The following is a 20,575-nucleotide window of genomic DNA, read 5'->3' on the forward strand; positions in this document are numbered from 1 at the left end:
AAAAAAAAAAAAAAAAAAGCCCCAAGCCCACATCTTAGTCATAATTGTACCAATTTCCAGTGCAGCCAGGTCTAAGTTCAATAAGTTAGCATCCTTTGCTTCCTCTTTCTTTAGATAAAGATGTAATCAAAAAGAAAGCAATATAATTATACTGGTACTAGTCCACTGCATGCACTTCTATGCCGAGATGTTCTGATTCTCTACTTGTTTGTTTCCATATTAGGTAGATAGAATCATTTTAACTGTATCATAGAAAACCCCTCATAAAATCCTGTGAAGATTCACCCAAGTGCTCACTTCACGTAGTTCTTTGCTCTTCTGTGTAAGCCATGGAAGACACTGCAGGAGTGGCTTTGCTACAGACTTACTATTTGATGATTCTTGGGCAAATCTTTGTGCTCATTCTTCCTCCTTTAAATGGGATAATATTTCTCCAGTGTTTATGAAACACTGTTACAACTGAAGTAAGTTGCAAATGAGCAAGTCCCTTGGTTGAGGAAATAGGTGCTGATCTATTAGAAGGAGTTATCCTACTGGAGTAGGACAACATCCTTAACTCTGTGCTAAGTGTCAGTCCAGAGATAAACACCAATGACTGGTCTCAGTGTCACATTGGATGACATGACACAAAAAATGCAATTTGTTTCTTCACTGGCTCACTTCTTGAGTAAATTCAGTTTGCTTTTACATAAAGTACCTCTGTAAGTCCCATAGAAGTAATAAATAGGTTCTTGCTCAAGAAGCTGGCAGCACACACTAAGAGAACAGTAAGCTAAGAGCTGGTTAGCCTCACAAGAGTTAAACCATCTCCCAGCAAGCATTAGAATATGCAGCAGGGCAAGTTTATTGTTCAAGAAGTTTAAACCAAGGCTTCTTCTGAGTGTTGTCCAGACTTCCTATCCTTTTCCTAATGTGATTTTCCCATCCCAGAAAACTCAGATCTCTCCTCAAAGTCTTCCTAAATACTATTTAACTGGGCCACTTGTGGCTGAGGAACAGGCCCCACAAATCATACACATTTTCTTACAGAATATTTGTATTAGTATTCATCTGGTCTCCTTAATTAGACTGGGATCCAATAAGACCCAGTCCACTGTTACTGTTCCAGATCCTATGCCTGAACCACTTGCTGTTGTTTGGTCTCAGTTATCGCCTCTGATTTTTTTCCTTCTCTAGCTGATGTTTCCTTCAAAATATTGCCTATAAGAAGGCACACAAATTCCAAATTCTCATCAGAATTATCAATTGTTTGTCAAGGGCAGGTGGTGCTTTTTGGAAGCCAAAGACCCTCCTTAATTATTCTAATACTAAAACTGTCCCATTTGGGAAGAGGTCCAGATGGACACATGAGGAAGACAGGCAGTTCTTAACAGTTCTGATATCTGAAATCATGTGAAAATACATGGACAGTAAGGAACAGTAATATTTCTGTCTTAAGTAAAATTATTTTGTCTGGTTTATGTCTTAGAGTTTAAATCTTGCCTTTATACAGAATGTATATTGTAAAAAGTATTTATTTGGCCTAGCACACAGGAACTAATAACTTTGCTCATATTGAATGTCTTTGAAGTCTTTTCCTTGAAAGCAAGGCTGGAAATGAAGCAAATAGAAGGCATTTATCCCCAGCAGTTGTCTAGAGCCAACAATTTAGAAAAAGGTAAGAGATAATCTTTAAGGTGTCATTGTAAGGAGTGTATGAATGTGGAGATTCTGACTACATGACATATCCTTATAAAGGTTTTCCTTCATCTGTGCTGTTATATTCTAGGGCCTGTACAGGTTTCCATAGTCTGGGGGGCTTCCTCTGCTGTCCTTGAATACAGAAGTAAAAATAATTTATTCATCAATTGCAAACCAGCATTTTTTATGGAAGCAGTATGTTTCTTCTCTTGTTCATGCTGTGCCATATCCCTTCTGATACTTACAAACATGCCTTCTTCTGCAAACTTTATTGAAGTCAAAATCTGTTTTAAGTTACAGTCCATATAACAGGTGCAGTCACTGAGATCAATTGGATAACATGAGCCACCTTAGACTTCATGCAAAGAGGCTTTGCCCACAGAGTCATTACAGTACAATATGACTGCTCTGGAAAAAAGTATGTAGCTGCACAGGAAGTTTCAAAATCCCTATTTAGTAATTTTGTTGTTTTGCAAACTAGTGTATACTTTGGGAAAAGTCACACGGATTAGATGCAGTATTGCAAAGAAAGAATAAGACTACAACATCTACATGTGTGTGTTTTCAAATTCTTCAATTTTTACAATATCCTTTGTAACGACTTYGAAACTATTAGTAGAAAAGTTTGGAAGGAGTATTTTGATTCAACTTCTTTTCCATGCAAGGCGAGCTGAACTTGGATGGAAACATCAGCTATACGTTCTTAACCTTTTTTTAAAAAAATGTTCTTCATTTCCCATTTTCTTTAGAGATAACAAGGATAAGCAAGAGCAAGGCCTTTCCAAAGACAGAATTGTTCTTCTAAACAATGTAGTTAGTGAGTGGTAACAAGAAAGTTCCAATTAAATGAAGATGAATATAGAGAAGCTTTATTTTATGTATTTAAAATTATGCTCTTACTTCAGGACATCCTCTGTTTCACTCATAACTGAAGACTTCTAACAAAGACAAACAACGATGGAGAGTCCCAAGGAGTACAGATTACAGAGACTGTCTGGTTGACAGTGAAGCCTAACCAAAAGATAGATGCAGAGTGGATATCTGTTTTTTTCGCAACTTTCTGAAATAACCTGGTGAGATTCCTCTTTGTTCAACTGTATTTTCAAGGAAGTCAAACAATATAAAGAGCCATGCCTTAGAAAGTCTCTGAACTCTGTGATGGCTGACAGAGGTGAGAAAAGGAACTTACGTCAGGACACAGGAACTTTTCAGAACAGGGCAGCACACTTCCACTGGGACAAGGAGATCACTCTGCCATGCTGCCACCTTCTCTTTTGCAGATTCTGCTTTCTGTGAAGAACACTGCCTACTCCCCAACATTTTTGGCTGGAAGTCAGATGATTTCATAGCTTTCTTTGACAACAAAAAGAGTCACTGGAACTCTGGATTTTGTCACTCTTATGCTCCCTCCAGACAAAAGAGATCATTGTTTCTTCAGGTTAAAATTAAGAGTGTATTATGGTGAAAATGGCACAGCAAAAAGTAGCTTGTCAGTCAAATCCAAAAGCCACTATTAGGCTATTTTTGATGAGTTTTGAAAGCCTTTCTCAACAAAAATGTTACATTTTCAGCTCAAAATGAGACCAAAACCTCTGCAGAGAAAGGGCATCTGGCCATATGTACTTACAATTGAGCGGCAGATGATTTAAATTGTCACTGTTGTTTTAGAACACTTGCAGTCATGCACCCAGGTAGGTGGTTAGCGACGCACTCAGAAAAAGTGCTGTGTATTTGCCCTTTTCCTGAGGCTGCAGTGCCATCCTGTATGCAGCCCATATGAACACAGTTCTCAGTTTCTTAACAGATACAGACTTATAACCATGTTTTTCTCCAGTGTCTTATTCAAAATCTTCAGGAGATACTTCAAATATTTCCTTCAAACCATTTCTGAAAAAGAAAGACTCGTTTCAAAGAAATGAGACTTAGCAGGTCTACTAATAGTAAAAATGCATGGAATGTGCTTTGCTTTACCTTTCTGGCTGGATTTGTTCAGATTGCATACAGTAATCTGCATATATTGCTGACTCTCTTTTATAACTGAGCATTATCTAGAGAACAGGGTTTCAGAAAGCCATTTGTTCTTTCAGCGTGGATGAGTGGCTGGCTATTCTAGATGTGTGAATAAGCAGCAACTGAAGAGAAGCAGTAGCCAAACAAGGTAACCTCGGATGACTAAAGGAAGTGGTCGGGGGGAGATAGCCAGGGAACAGAGATGGGACTGGCGCTGCTGCAGTAATTTCCTCATCAGGCTTCGTTTGTGAACCAGCTGATTTTTGTTGACATGTGAGCCCTGCAGACAATTGCATCATTTCTATAGCTTGCTGATATGTTCTTCAATCAGGCTCAGTACTTACACAGTGGTCTTATCTATGGAATGAATAACACTGATACTTTAAGGATGTAATAGATACACAGTAAAGCATATAGGAAAATATATTTTATAGCAAAAACATATGCCCACACTGATCAACTCACAAAGTGGGCAAAACAGACTGATGAAGATACATTAGTATGGACTTTTCTTCAGATGTTCATTGTGCCAGGAACATTTTTTCACAGTGGAGATGTGTACGATAAGTAACCATTTCATCGTAACACTAATGATAATTATTTACTATTATGACATGTGATTCCTTCAGCATCTTATTCCTTACATATAAGCACGTGACTTCGAGTGCCTCTGTGAAGCTCTTAATGCAGTTTCAGACAGATGGGAATTGTGTTCAGCTCCAACAGCAAAAAGGAGTTCAAGAAATGTTCTTCAAGAACTGCACTATTTCTGAAATTGCTGACCTGTTAAGATGCTTGCTTTGCTGAGAATACAACATGTAGTGCATTTGTCTCTTCAACTTTCTGGAAACATTGCATCAAATATTCAATTCCTCTCCAAAATCTCCAAGCTGATTATGTGATTTTACACTCAACTTTACCACCAAGATAAGAGTTATCAACTGTAGTGCTTGCTTCTAATGAACACAAGATGCTGCTTTCCTTCACAGACACTCTCCTCTAAAGGTATTACTACTCAGTCTTCCTCACTCCAGTCTAGAGGTAGGTAAGTCTCTGATACTGACCCTGTTATTAGACTTCTACACCTGAACAGGCAGAATCCAACAAGGCCTAAGGTGACGTGAAAATATATGAGATTCCTTTTGTTCCTATTTTATCCATCTCAAAACATTCATGGAGATATGCTTCCTCACATCTGGGACTCCTTTTGATAGCCTTCAATGCTACATGATAATTTTGAAAGATCTCTTGGGCAAGGTATAGTACTGGGACCCAGCAACTATTCTCTTATGTATGTTTTCTGAAAACATACAGTACACAAACATCACTCTGACCTGCACTCTGATCCTTTTTACAGAACGCTATTCATATCTGCAGCACAGACTAAACCAGTCTATTTCTGAACAGATAGATAGAAAATACCTTAACACCAACAGTCCCAGACATTAGAAATCCTAGCACCTACTCCATAACTTGACTCGGTATTGTCTCTACAAGAGAGGAAAATAATGTGAATTTACAGGATGTTGGTATCTGAAGAAATAGGGGATGCAGCACACATCACTCTACCTGATAACTATATAGGATCTACCATGATGCAGTTCCAAGAACTGCTGGAGAAAATAACCATTAGCTTACAGCTTCAAAAACAAACCAGAGTAGTTTGACAGGACAGTCTTGCCCTTTAGTCGAATATGACTGCCACTGAGTACTATCCACCTCATCCCTGACAACACAGTGGTAGAAAATGCAGCGTTTCTCATTCATTCAGAGAATTTTACACATCTTCAGCAACATTAACTTGCTAACTTCCTGATGAGATACGGTGCTCAAGAAGGATTACAAGTACTAAAAATTTCAAAAAGGGATCCTTACAGACAAAGGGTGTGTTTGGTTACTACTTTAATGGATCTCTAGGACACACAGTGATCAATCACTATAACTTTATGGAATGCTATACTATATACTATATTACAGCTCTACAATACTACTTATTTTAGCTTTTTTTAAGTGAATAATAGGAGGCAGTCATTCATTACTAAAGTCTTTACTGGATACACACTCACTAAGAGCATCATGATTCTCCAGATACAACTAACTAGGACTACTGGAAAAGTCAACTCTGGGGTCTACTTAGGAAATAACATTTCTTTTTTTTTTTTTTTTTTTTCAACTTTTCTCACGCTGCAGCTTTTCTGTTGGAGAAAAGCATCTCAAAAGGGTCTTTAAACATGGAAAAACATATATGAGAAAAACAAATCCACCTCTGCCCCAAATTCCCAGATATTGTGGTCTCACCTCTGTGACTCTTCCAACCCTCCTGAATGCATGCAGTTTGCAAAAGAAACTATTACCACACAGATTCTCTTACATGGATGGTGGGCTTTTATGAATAAAGTCTTTAAGGAGGCATTCCCACCATCTAACCCAGGCTGCAATATGCCTTATAGARACCATGCTGCATGCAGCCTAAAGATGAAGTATCCAAGCTTCACACAGCAATAGGGTTCAGGGTCCTCAATGTCAGCAGTTTTCAAGCCAGGGAGCAGGCCACGTAAGGAGGGCACAGAACCTATCCTGGGAGGGTGCAGGAAGCCTCATGAAAATGTTTTCCTATCTTCACCTCTCTCCTTTCTCTCCCTCTTTCCCTCCCCATTTTTTTCCCACACCACTGTGCAAAGGTAAGCTGGAAAATGTATTGTGGCAGCTGTGCCTGCTCACCATATACTCACCATAAGCACTATTTAAAGGKAGAGTAATTTTCTTGCCCTCTCCCCAAGTGGCTCTACTCCAGTTTGCTCAGATAAACTCCAGCTTACTCCAGTATATATTATACTCCAGTGGGTGCTGCATTGTTGCAACACCTATCAACAGTCTTTCCAATTTATTAGGAATTAAGAAGGAGGATCACCTCTTATACAGTAGTTCAAAGAAATGAAGTCACGCTAGGATTCTTACTGATGCTGTCTCCAGTTTCTATGATAATCATTCAGTCTCTTCTGCTATCTTCTTTCCCAGCGCCCTTTATTGAAGGGTTCTATTCCAGGATTTAGGGACTCAGAGGAAACTGAGGCAATCTAGGATGTAAGAAATTATACTCTTTATACYGACTAAGTCTGTGATACAAAAAGGCATTCAAGGACATGCCATCTTCTACCATCTCTTTCTAACAAAAATAGCTGTTTTAAAAGGGCTCTGTGAGCATCACCGCATGTCTACCCCAAGTCACTTTGTGCTACCAAAATCTTAGGATTAATTTTGTGGTTAACACAACTGCAAAGTATCTCTTTAGATTCAGACTTTTCTTAACTAGAGATCATCTGGCTTTTTATTCTTTCCTTAGTCCCCTTTACTCCCCTTTCAGGCATTTTAGAGGATTTTAAAGTCTTTTACATTATTTAATTTTCCTTTCCCCCCGTCATTTACCATGTCTTCATGAACTTTCATTTTGTTGAAACAAATTAAGTCCTTTATTTTGAATATGCTCCAAGTTTCATTGAGGGAATGTTGCCACAAAGGAGAGGCATATTCTTTGAAAGTAAAAAAGCAGGATAGTTTGGACAGAAAGTCAACTTGGTGACCTGAAATTTGTATAAAAATAATAGTAGAGAAACTTGCATTAAACTCATCTGTAGCACTGAGAGTTTAAACAGTCTCTTGTTCAGTTTCACTAAAATCTGAAGGTTTCTGTGAGGGATCAATGTGGATCTAGAAGCACAGATTCGATTTAGAGGCTGATATGCATGTAAGTCTTTGGGTAGGCCAAGATGTTTTGACCCTGCAGGCATCTGATTAGTCTACTTAAGGAAAATTTATATCAACTTTTTTTCCACAGTATGGATAAAAATCAAAATGAATAGCCCCTCCTTTGCTAAGAAATACTGCAGTAGCAAAACTTTCAAGAGGCTCTTTGAAATAGCAAGCTGCAGATTTTAATTGTTTGAACTCTTGCGGCGACTGCTTTTTATAACAAAAGAATTCTTGATACTATCTTATTTCTTCTAGTACAGTATAACATGTAACTGTTATACCTAAACCATGTAACTGCTCTAGGGTTTCCATATGTAAGCAAGTGACTACTCATGGGATTAAATGGACTTGAGGAATGTATATATTCTCATCCATTCACAGTTTCGCTTTCCAGTTGCCCAGACGGTTTGTTACTAACAAAGGTTTTTTTGCATTCACTCCTAACAAATTTTGGCAAGAAAAGGTATGTATTATGTTATCTATAGTACTTAAAAAAAAAAGGAATGATAATACATCAAAACCTTTTTTTTTTTTTTTTTTTTTTTTTACAATTAAGATTATTATTTTTGTTTCACTTCTATCTCCTTAAAAAACTCGGCACAAGCACAAATGCTTTTGCAAGCACTCCTACACACCATTCTCACTGAATTGATAGCCCTTTTGAAGTTTATGAAGCATTGCAATGCTTTTAAAACAATCCATCTTCTTCTGTCCTCCAATAATTATATACCCAGATGTGTTGAAGTCATATTAAATAGATGTTTATTTAATTGGACCTTGCAAAAACATCAATTTCTGAACATACAAACACAGCAGTAACAGAGCAGTGAAGTAATTTTACTTCTATATTTGTGACTGGTAACATACAGTTTTATGTCTTTTTTTTTTAATAGAAAAATTACAAGGAACAGAAAAGAGCCACAAAATCATCTAAGAATGTGGAAAAAATGAGAGAACCATAAAAAGCTCAATCTGTTTAGCTGATCCCCCCCCCCCCAAAAAAAAAAAAAAAAAGATTGAGAGGTAACTTGATTACAGGGTAAAAAGCACATTCCTGGGGAGAAAATAGTGAGTACTAAAGAGCTCTTTAATCTATCAGAGAAAGGCATAACAAGAATCAATGACTGGAAGCTGAAGGCAAACAAATCCAAATAGAAATAAGGTAGAAAATTTTTAGCAGCAGGCATGATTACTACTTGTATTATCTTAGTTCTAGGAAGCCAAGTCATGGATCAGGTCTCTCTCCTGCTAGGTGCCGTTAAAAAAAACAACAACAAAAACAGAAAAGAAAGACAACCCCTGCCAAAAGGTTACATTCAAAGTGTAAGATAAAATACCACAATAAATCAATGATATAATATTATCCAACATGACAGGCAGCAGTTTCAGGCCACAGTTTCACGATACAAGCTGTTGCGTTGAGACACTGGCTTAAGGTATTTCTGCTCTATCAAGACTGATTCTTCCTGCTTTCACAACTTACCCACAGCTGTGAAACAACTTTAAAAACTGATCCATAAAAAAAGTATTAAAAGCAGGGGTTTGATTTTTTTCTCTAAACAAAACACTGGTAGAATTGACGTAATTTTGCAACATTTGACTTCAATGAATCCTAAAGAAATCCTTGACTGAAATTTTCCTAACTACCTCTATTTCCCAATATCAACTTCAATGCTGTTTGCAGGACATCTGAGTTTGCTGCATTACTTGTGGAAAAAAATTGTGCATAACACAGGGAAAATACGCAAAAGGGAAGCATATGGTTTTGTTTTTCTCACAGAAAATCACTAGCCCAGTCACCAAATCTCAGGCGTGGATAAGGTAAAATGTGAACAAGAAATAAAACTTATGCCATGGCCTATTAAAGATTCCCCTCCCCCCCCCGCAAAACCCCATCATCCTAATCAATTCTAGCATAAAAAATACAGAGATTAGCTAGCAATTCCCAACACCACAGCTCTGTCACCAGATTCTAGGCACTATCTGTGGTAATTTACAAACACAACAGGCCATTATTGTCTGACTAAGGAGCAGATTAAAGGGGGAAGCTGAGAGCAATATTTTCCATTATAAAAGTTTTTGCTACATATTTTTGAGATTGAGAATCATATGGCTTGCCCCTGAAATACATATGGGAGAAAAATGGGATGCCTGAAGAGTGCCTTATCTTGGTTTCTAATAACCAATGTGAAAATGTGAAATAAATGTGAAAATTAAATTAARTTAAATGTGAAAAACATATATAGGAAAAAAAACTTTGATTTCCATTCCATTACTTACATTATGAGCAGATTATGCCAACGCACCAAACATCCCCAACTGATGATGAATACCTCTCTTAAGTTGGGCCTATCATGCAACACATACCAGGAATCTCCAGAAGAGGTAATTTCTGGGGTTAGGAATGCTGAAGAGGAAAGAAAAGGTAGGGTGAACACTCTGCAGATAGTTCCTGAGATTCAAGGGCAAAATAAGTATACCCATTTTGTTTATTACCCAGACTTCCTTCTCCCTCTCCTCCCTAGAGGTGACCAGCCTCCTCCTACTGGTTGATGTAATTAGTTTTGTATCTCACTGAGCTGAAGATTCATGTTCAAATGCTAGATAGGGAAATACTTACAACTATATATAATAGCATTTGCTTTTTTCTTATTTCTTGTTAAAAATACTTCAAACTACAGCTTAATGAGCTACATTAAAATAATGTTATTTCTTTGCAAAGTTTGAATATTTAATAGCCACAACATTCAGCCTCATGTGCTGATCCATTGCATCAATTTTTTCCACAGGACCATGGTCTCCCTGTGTGTGCAGGATATATGCTGCTCAGGAAATGAATAAGGGTTGTGCATCAAATTAGATTATTTATAGATTCCTATATGTGTTTGCTCTAGAAGTTGTGTAGAGAACAAGACAGACAACTACAGGAAGAAAGCAATGGGCCTGTGGTTAAGGCAGTTGAATGCCACACAGGAACATTCAGTTTTGCCTCTGCCTTTGCCATAGGGCTCTATGAATAAGGAGCAAGTCAGACCAAACACCTTGGCAGATGGCCACCAACTTTGTGTTCCTCATTTTCTGAGAGTCCAAACCGAAGCACCTTAGGCCTTTTACGTAGAAACATCAAGCATCTGATTGTAATGGAAGCTTTGGCTTTTGAGGGAGAAATAGAGCTGGAGGCACATGGTTAAAAGGCAGGAGGACCCAATTGAGAAGGTTGACTTCACTACTTACTGACTGAGTGGCTCAGCTCTCGCCTTCGTAAAACAGGACAACAGTGCTCTCTTGTTGTGGGAATACGCAAAAATACTGTGAAGCTCTTAGATAACATTTTAATAAGCCTACAAATAATAATAAAAAAGAAGATATTTTATTTTCTATACACAGAGACAATTTTGGATATTTTCATCCATTTATTATCCTGTACTGATATATACTCTTTTTCAATTTGTATCACAGTTATTTGATTTTAGTACTCAATGAAACTGTAACATAGTCAAATGGAATAGGACAGGAAACAGTATTCAGTGTAAACCAAAGATATTCTCTGGTTTACAAAAATAAAAATATTTTCACTCTCAGCTGTATAGTATATCATATAACCATGTCCACAAAAATCAAAAAGCAGCAGGAGAGCTAGTAAAAGTTAATGTCTTTTTGTACTGATTTTATTGGTCTACATTACAGTGTACCATCATATGAAAGCTTTCAGTAATAGTAAGCCACTAAGAAAATAGCACACTGCAAAATAAAATAAATGTACATTGTATCCAAATAATAATAATAATAATAATAATAAAATCTACCAACATCTTTAAAAATGACCTGAATAGAGTTCCAACAGTTACTCTGACTTCAAAATCTGAGTTAAGAGAAGGTTTCATACTATGGAAAATGCAGGTGATTATCTCCTCCTTTTTAGATAGGAAGTCATTAAATGTGAAAACATAACACAGTAATAACAGCAATCAAGAGGTTTTGGCAAGTGAAACAACATAAATATTTTAACCATGACTGACAATATCCAGAGTACACAGTAGACAAAGGATACTAAAGTACATGGGAAAAAGACTCAGAGACAATACCATTTTATAGGGTAATTTTCATGAATTAGGAACAAATAGACATGGGAGTAAAACAAAAATTTAGGTTCAGGCCTACAGTCACATCTTCAGAGTAGAAACTTCCAGTCTTTCAGAGTCTCATTAACTCAGTCAGGCCCCATGTATATAAAGGTCCATTTGAACAATCCAGTGACAGGATTAGGGCCTAAATATGTAAACAGAAAAAGGATGAAATCAGATAAACACAGTGCACAACTATAATTAAAGAGACACCAAACTAGTCCCAGAAAAATAATCTGAGTGTCTAGAATGTTGAAAGATTTACATTTTTATTGCAATACGCTGCAGCCATAAAGAAAAGCTACAATGATATATCAAGAGGTTGATACATCAATTAATCAAGAGGATTAATTGATCACAGCATATTCTCCTTCAGGCAAACATGAGTACCTGCAGTCCATTTGCTCACCTCTAGTGCACTGCTGTTTTTTCATACTTATATATAATTTCTTTTATTATTTTAAATAAAAGAGTGGCCTAAGATCAATAAGGGGGATATTTTTATCTTAATTATCAACTCCTCATTCTTAGACAGTAGATTTTTAGCCTCCTCATAACAGGGTGGCAAAAACTAAAATGAGGTAATCTTACCATATTTTAAAACACTAAAATTGACAGAAAGTAATATTACTACCATAAAAACATTCACTCTCATGTCCATCTGAAGGTTGTAAGGAGTTCTATCTTGGCAGTGTTAGATGAAGTCACTTTTTATGCTGATATTTTCTCATTAACATACTGATAATATCCCACAGTACCATATATCTAGAATATGCAACTGCCAATGAAAGAATATTCTCTCTCTCTCTCTCTCTCTCTCACACACACACACACACACACACACGCAAGTTATAAGGAGGGTAGCCCACACTGAAATATATGCTTTAATATAACTAGAGCATTTAACAACAGCAGTGAAGACACGAGAGGAATATCAGTTTTATGACAGAACAGTTCCACAGTATAGCCTGTGGTTCTGTCCAATATCCTAGTATTCTAAGTTTGGTAGCAGTACTTCTCATCCAGCCTACAGCGGAAACGGGAAGGGGTCCATGATTTCTGTCTGCCTATGACCCTCCCATAGATCTGTCAGCTTTGAAGGGTGTAATGGTCCTCAGTCTGATCTGCTAATTCATCAGTAAATGTTCACCTGTAAATGTAGCGGCACCTTCACTGTTACTAGCTCTTTGAGATAGCCAGAGCAAAGATAGTATGAGAATGTCTAGGAGTATGAAACTGTTCCTCCCTTTACTATAGTACAGTCATGCCTTCAGAGATCAGCATGTAGCAAGACAAATCAACATAAATACATCTTCTGACCAAAAACTTGTTTAGGAGAATCAACTACCTCCAATTAATTTTACTTTTCCTACCTGATGGTTTAAGACCCAGCAAGAGCCTTCATATGAYATAAATTAATGTTTAAAAATTATTCCAAGATACATATATAAGGACATAAACATCAAATGAACACTGAAGTTCATTCAGAGTAGATGTTGATTTGTATATACCACTCATGGAGAGGTAAAGACTCAAATCACTATTAGTTATATGTGAAAGAAATATAAATGAAAATAATATATTCAAAGGTTTCAGTTCACTATACACATAGGCATTATGACCCAAATTTTTTCAAGCTCTGACACTGACTTAGACTAGGTACATATGAGGAAACTCATATATATGTAAGAAAGATGCAATTTCCAAAATTTGTGGAAAGAGTTAACATTTTTGTAGTCTTATTGTTTGTTTTAGTACAGAATAGGTATCAAAAACTTTATTTACATTTTAATGTTGAATTTACACCTGAATACCACATGCTTGTCAGAAAGTTGTATGTGACGAAGAACCTATAATACCACATTTGGAATACAGGATCAAAGTTTGGCTACTTTATCTCATGACAGTTACAGACTTAAATCCGGCTGTCACTCAGTAAGCGTACTGGGGCAGGGCAAGAAACGGCAACTTAGCAGGGCTCTGCGTTTCTCCGTTTCTGCAGAGGTCCCAGGCACAAAGCTGAGCCTGTCAGCGCTGAGAAGCCCAGCTGCCGGGCTGGCCTGCCTGCATGGCTGTTCGCACCCAGCCGCAGGTATCCAGGCAGCACGGTTTCTACCAGCAAGTGTCTGAAATGCAGTGAAGTGCGCTGCCTCAGGAATTTGCATGTGACTGCCTTACCTGGCCATCACAGCTCTTCCACTGAACAGCCTGAAATTATTGAAGGGCTTTAGTATCAAATTCCTTTTCAAAGGAGTCACATTTGTGAGCAACGCATTTTTTAAATTTCTCTTCTCCGTGAACATACTACACGTTTTAATATTTTAATCTGGACACTTAAGACAATATTTCTTCTTCTCTTGCAAAAATGCATTATCAGTTTATATTTCTACAACTGGTGATCTGAAAGGTACCAATCTATTTTAAAATTAACAAGAAAGAAAATACAATGCTATTCTTTTTTCAGGTTATGCCTCCCTGATATTAAAGTTGCCTCAACTCTGTTTTAAGTGAGAGAAGTCTAGAAAAAAATCTAATTCACACCTGTTTGCTATTATCCCCATAAGACTATAAGCCAATGAAAAATTAGTAAAGTGCAGATACAGTTCCTCTAACCAGATGTACCCTTTTTCAACCTGTGAGTTCTAGCAGATGCTGAATGGGGAAGGAAAAGGATCGATGCAATTGGTATAGAAACTGGCTATAAAGGCCTCATGCAAACCGAGCACTTCCTCCTCCTAGCAAGAATTCTTACATAACCAGGCAGGACACAGAGCAGGGAACTGAATCAATTAATTATATTACTAAAGTATTACGGAATATAGTTTTTTGAAACTTGACTTAATTTAATTGTGAAGAAATGACTGTACTTGGTGCTCATTGTTACTATGAGCCAAATACAAACATTAGTGCCTTTGCAGCAAACGCGAAAGATACTTTTTTGTGGTAGCCATCCTGCTGTGACATTACAAATCAAACTAAACAATTGAACGCAGTGCAGTCCTTGGCGGCAAGTTGGAAAATAGTCTAATTTGGGAAGTAATCATACAAGCAGAGAGAAGAACTCCCAATAATAAGTAATACAACTACATTTGAGAATAGTTATTTTAAGGTTTTCATATGAATGACAGTTACTAGTGGCATATACACAGCTGCACAGCTACATCATCCTCCTGCCTGTTGCTCAGACCAGCAACTCTAGCATCACCTTAGACCCAGCATTTACTCCAAATCCTAAGATTCACACAATGTTCATACCTTGCAGATACTTTCAGTGAGACATTTCCAAGACAGTAGTTTTCTTAATTGTTCCAATCAATTAAAACATTCAGTCAGGTTCTCATCATCACCACATTTTGATTCAGCAGCTGTTCTTAAGAAACTGTTCTCCTTCATACTCATTCAGAATGCTGCTGCAAAGACCCTTTTCCACTTTGAGAGCATGTCACTGTCTTCACAGCTTTCCCTGAATTCTCCTTTAATATTCAGTATGTTACTTGTCTTCACTTTCAAGGCCCTTCTTGGTTTATCACTACTGCATCTATTGTTCCTTAATCTTCATCAGGAAGTCAGCTGTGGTTTGTTCATATTTGAAGCTAGGTCAATTTTCATAAAAAATAAGGCTGAGAAGATCATTAGATCATCCAGTCTGAACTGTCATTTATTGTTTGGTGTTTGGCTAAAATACTTCTCAAAACCCCCAAGTTTTTACTTCAAATCTTTCAGAGATGCTTCTTATATTTCTTGGCTTTGTATCTCCCATATGTCATTCAGTATCAAGAGTCCAGCTTCTGGCTTTTGTCACCCACATTACATTTTTAAACAAGTCTCTTCTGTCTTCTCCTATTTTACTCTTTGCACTTGAAGGAAATGGCCTTAAGTATTTGAAAACACACTTCACTGCTTTTCTTCAAAGCTTTGGCTGAAATTCACCTTACTAAGATACCCATAAAAAACAAAATTAACAACTAAACTATCAAGGTAATCAGACAATTGCCTATCAAAGGTTGTGATAAGTTACATATCCACCACCTAATTTTAAAGTATCTGAAGTAGGCAAGCGTTTGACGTAGGAGATGAATCTTCTTATATCATAAATGAAGAGGCGCTCAAGTAATTTGTAGAAGAAAATCCTTAAATATTCCAAACTGTCCTCTGAAGGAAGACCGTTCTTTCTATTAACTATGGAGATGGCATAATCAAATCAGTCTGCTGATTTAGGTACCTAAAGTTATGGGGTATGAACATTACCCCTCAACTCCTATTATTTCCCTTCTCATCTGTGTATATTTTCTGTTTTCAACTGTATTATATTTAAATTGCAAGTTTTTAGGGTTGCAGATAATTTTTTGTCTATGCTTGTGTAGCCTAGCATCACAGGAACTTGGATGCCCAAGTAACACTCCTTTATTTTAAAGTAATACAAATATAATCTTATAAGGCTATATGGTATTTTATTAAATAGTCTCTGATTATGTAATTATAGTATAATTATACACACATGCCACRTAGAAGGTGTACAGCCATGCATCAACCTTAAGCTTGTGATTTTCTAACTTCCTTAATGCTGCAACAAAGAGCTGGAAATATGTTCATGACAGAAAAGCAGCTGGTGCCAACCCAGTCTGAATGCCAGGCAGACCCCTAATAAAATTCAAAACAGTGAAAGAGAAAGGAGAGTARGAATGATGGGAAGGTACATGTGGGCCCAGGAGGCACATGCAGGTTTTGGCAAAGGAGGAGAGGGTGGGGGGGAGGGGAAGAGGGAGAACAGACCATGAAAACTCTTGTCATGTGAGAGACAGATGTTGTAATAAGCCACTGAGAGTTTTCTGAAACACTTGATGAGAAAATGATAAAATGTAAGACTTGTAAAGTAAAATTAAAGAATATAAGGAGTCCCTTGGTATACACAAAGAGTTCAGACCCCACAAAGCTTGCTTCTCTCTCCTAAATTTATCGTACTTTAAATATACCCTCTTAAAAGGGGGATTTCAATAACAGGAAGGTTCTTAAAGTCCAAAATAAGGAAGCAAAATCCCTAGATATATTTTGGATGATGCTAAGAAAAATCTGTGAGTCTCCAAAAACATGTTTATTGCTGGGAAAAAGAGACTAAAAGATAATGAGGAAACAATGAGCTTCAAGAGGTTATTTGACTCAAACAGAAGTCCTTTACACAAATTTGGAAATCTAATCCTAGTGCAAACAATAAGCAAGAGCAAAAGTCATAGCAAGCTTCATGTACAAAAGAAACAGAATAGAACAGCTAACACTACTGAAGATATTCTTGTTCTGGATCTGTTCTGTCCAGGTAACAGAAAAGAAGTTCTTTCAAAGCCCAAAGTGAAAGAAAAATTGCTGCTGAAGCAAACTGCTAACTTAAAAAAAACAAAACAAAAAAAACCCAAAAACCCACAGACAGAAAGCAAACAGAAGTTCTAGAAGATGTCAACTATGTGTAATTTCTCATTACAAAAAAGATGCACAGTATTCCAGAGTACTAGAAAAGTCACAAATTATATACTCAGGTTCAAAAACGCACTGGAGAAAACCAAGGATTTTTTAAAAGCCTTTCACCTGATTGACCAAAGCTAAAAAACAAACAAACAAACAACCACAAAACAATTGGAAGATTATCACTGGACAGAGTCTAATCAAAGTGGACTCAGCAAAATCCTTCCGTTTTTATGAAGGTCATGCACAAGATGCTAGGCAAGGGTTAGACGCATGCCCTCCTCCAGATGCAGCTATGCCAGATGAAGAGGTGACTGTCCCATTCACTCCTAGCTCTTCATCCCTGACCCCTTCCCTAATCTACCACTCCTCTCCAATATGCTGGTTGATTTGCTCACGTGAGCACTTAAATATTAGTTACTTGCTAGCCCAGCTCAGGTGGACTGAAATAAGTTATAGTGCAATAACACATGCAATTCACACAGCAAACTGGAACAAGCGGTGTTTTTTCTATCAGGAAAGACAGTAACAAACAGCTAAGGACCATAATGTCAACTAGCAGAGCTTCAATTATAAAAGGATGGGCACCTTAGGTGAGACACCACTTCATCCTGGATCAAAATTGGACAAGAAGAAACAAGGTAAAATATTTGAGTAAATAATCAATATAATTATGATCAGTTTCATTCATGGCAAAGGGTTAACAGCCAAGTGTCACAAATTAATGGATTTGGTCCTATGTTATAAATATATTTATCAACTATCTAGAAACTGGGTGGTTAAGTATCATGATATTTAATCTGCAGTTAAGATTACTCATAATCATAGAAAACTGTGTAAATCTAATCAAAATGAACAAAAGCGAAATTTAGATGTTGATAGATAGCAAGCACATACTAGAATAAAAATAAAAGGAAACACTCTCCATTTTATGGGGTTTCAAATTAAAGGCACAGTTGTAGAAGATTTAGTGTAATAAAACTAAATGTGAAATATTATGGAAGCAGAAGGTGATAGTTATTTACAAAATTTCTGAATAAGTTGATTCTGCCCCCTCACATTCATTCTCTCACAGATTTCGTTCACTTACCCTGTCATGCTCACATATTCACAAGCACCAAGACATGCATGTCCAAATGGTCAGTCCAGGATACTTCCACGTAACACAGAAGACAAGGGTCATCAGCTGTCAAGTCCTCATCACATCTTTGGGGTTATTCACAATTAGCAATAACTAGTTTTTTGAGCAGATCTTTCATGTCCTTTAGGAATCATCAACTGTTACAGGCAGTCCTTTGCCTCAGAATCTTGCTTACCTCAGCTTCCATAACTTAGGCCAGGTTGCTGTCTCTTGTCTGTTTTCCCTTGTTTGCTGTATTGGTCTGAAATGTCTGTCTGCACTCTCTTTTCTTGTTCAGCTAACAGGAGAAAGAATAGCATCTGTGATATACTAAAACTTGTTGCCATCCTCCTAGCTTTGGGATGCAAGGCCTTCTGCTGGCACACCATCTGTGCTATGGAACACAGATACTGCTGGGAATGGTGTTCTGGGGACAGTGTCCTTCATTAACAGTACCCACCATTCCTTTAACCCTTTCTTCTGCTGTTTCTCCTGATGTTTACACACACATTTCCATTCATACTGCCTTCATACCAGTCTAAATATTTGTCACAAATCTTAGCAGTTTTATGCTAGTTGAACTGATCTGATGACTAGTCAATGCAGAAAGGACAGGTTCTGCTGTTCTGTTGCCTCCTTCCTTTGCCACGTGCTCCTACATCTTCCTTGCAACAGCAGCAGCCATCGCTGGTAAGCCTGTTCAGGGAGCAAAACCATTAAGGTGGAGAGGAGAAAAAAAAAAAAAAAAAAAAACCCACAACTTTCTCCCTTTTTATTGGTAAGTTCAGGATTCTGTTTTTACTGGTGTAGCTCCACAAACTGGATCACTGGGAGAAATGAATGTTAGTGTCAGGTTCAAGGGAAGGTGGCATGACTGCCCCTTTTCAATGGCAGTTGTTCATCAGATCAGTTAAGTTGTAATGTAAAAGCACACCAAATACCTTGGCCCCAGGAAGGAACTAGGGCACCACTTCAGTAGTTTAGTCAAAAATTCTGCTCAATATGCTGCTTCAATCAAAATAAAAACAACAAACCAGGATGTTTAAAGAACGGAAAAGAGAATTAATTGAAAATGCCATAATAGGATTATTTAAAAAAAAAGAAAAAGAAAAAAGAAATCAACACTGTGACCTTGCAAGGAAAACCACAGGTGGTACAGGTCACCCCTTCTCCAAAAGGGTGCTAAAGAACTGGAAAGTGTTCAAAGGTGAACAACAATAAGCAATGAAAATATCATATGAAAAGAAACTGGCAAGTTTTAAATCAAAAGAGTTGTGAGTGGACTTCATATAAAATAATAAATGCTTTAGTGAGGTCTGATCAGAAGTTTCTGTGCTTGCTGTCTTATATCACAAGCAAAAACAATGAGAAAAATTTGATGTGTGCAAAATTCAAAACTGATTAGAAGAAATGTTTTTCACATGACAAGTAATTTATCCAGGAAATTCACTGCCATGAGAGGTGACAGTGTCCAGTAACAGAGCAGACTATCAAGAAAATTCAGAGTTACTAATATAAATATAATACCCCTATCAACAAAGTATTATTACAGACTACAGGCTAAACTATTTACTGCATAAAGAAAACAGGAAAAAATTTATTTGGAGTTAACACCAACTTAAGCACCAGGATGTAGTTACTAGTGAAACAGGAAACTGTATTATGGTTTAAGCCAGTATGGCAATTCTTATGTAAAAATATCAATCAAAAGAAGGAACAGCAACTTGATTTCATTATTAAATCTTTATTCACAATATCATGCTAACTTTTCCTGCAGTTTGTACTAAATGCTGTTAAAAGCACATTAACAGTAGTATAGTCATAGTTAGAATTTTTGAAATAGCTGCTTCTAAAGTTTGGACACATTAAGCTCTTCTGTATGCAATAAAAACACACAAAAAAATGAAAATCAACATGTAAATGATTATAAACCCATTTTCTTCAGCACTGCAAGTTCTATTTAATGGTTTTTTTCTTGATTTCCAGTCACAGCCCATTTCTTAGAAGTTTGTCTGACTACTTTTCAAAGGCCTGAAATTGAACATTTTTCCCCTTACCAAACTCCTCTCTGGACACCTACTTTCTTATCTGTTTAACTTTCCAAACGACTTTCAGTTTGATAACTCAACATAGCTTAATTTTTTTTTAAAGGGTTGTTTTAAAAGAATTCCCATCGCAGGCAATGTCAAAAAGCACCCAAAGAGTGACTGCTTACCAGTCACTTATAAACACGGGAGCTAGGAATAGCTAGTTTCTTAAACAATGTGTATGCCTTCACTATTTTCCTTGTTTATCCTAATTAGATCATTCTGTTTTAGTTTGAAATGTATATTGTGGTAGCACATACAGAAAACCATTACCTGACTGTATTAATCATTACACAGACATATAGAAAATGATAATTCTTTCTCAAAGAGCAACAAGAGTCTTAATGAAA

At 37.0% G+C, this 20,575-nt stretch overlaps 1 long non-coding RNA gene across 1 annotated transcript in view; it reads right to left on the bottom strand.

Moving 5' to 3' along the window:
- Positions 1–2,463: 2,463 nt before the first annotated feature.
- Positions 2,464–20,575, bottom strand: part of LOC112970343 — a 46,171-nt gene continuing 28,059 nt past the window's right edge. Inside the window, exons 7-12 of the long non-coding RNA XR_003254963.1 lie at positions 18,109–18,834; positions 14,820–17,629; positions 11,602–11,709; positions 10,675–10,781; positions 9,721–9,847; positions 2,464–3,567 (exon numbers count right to left, since the gene is read on the bottom strand). This is a non-coding gene — a long non-coding RNA (uncharacterized LOC112970343). The remainder of the gene's footprint in view (positions 3,568–9,720; positions 9,848–10,674; positions 10,782–11,601; positions 11,710–14,819; positions 17,630–18,108; positions 18,835–20,575) is intronic.

This window comes from Apteryx rowi, unplaced genomic scaffold, assembly GCF_003343035.1.
Source record: "Apteryx rowi isolate R43461 unplaced genomic scaffold, aptRow1 scaffold_391, whole genome shotgun sequence".
Classification (NCBI taxonomy): domain Eukaryota; kingdom Metazoa; phylum Chordata; class Aves; order Apterygiformes; family Apterygidae; genus Apteryx; species Apteryx rowi.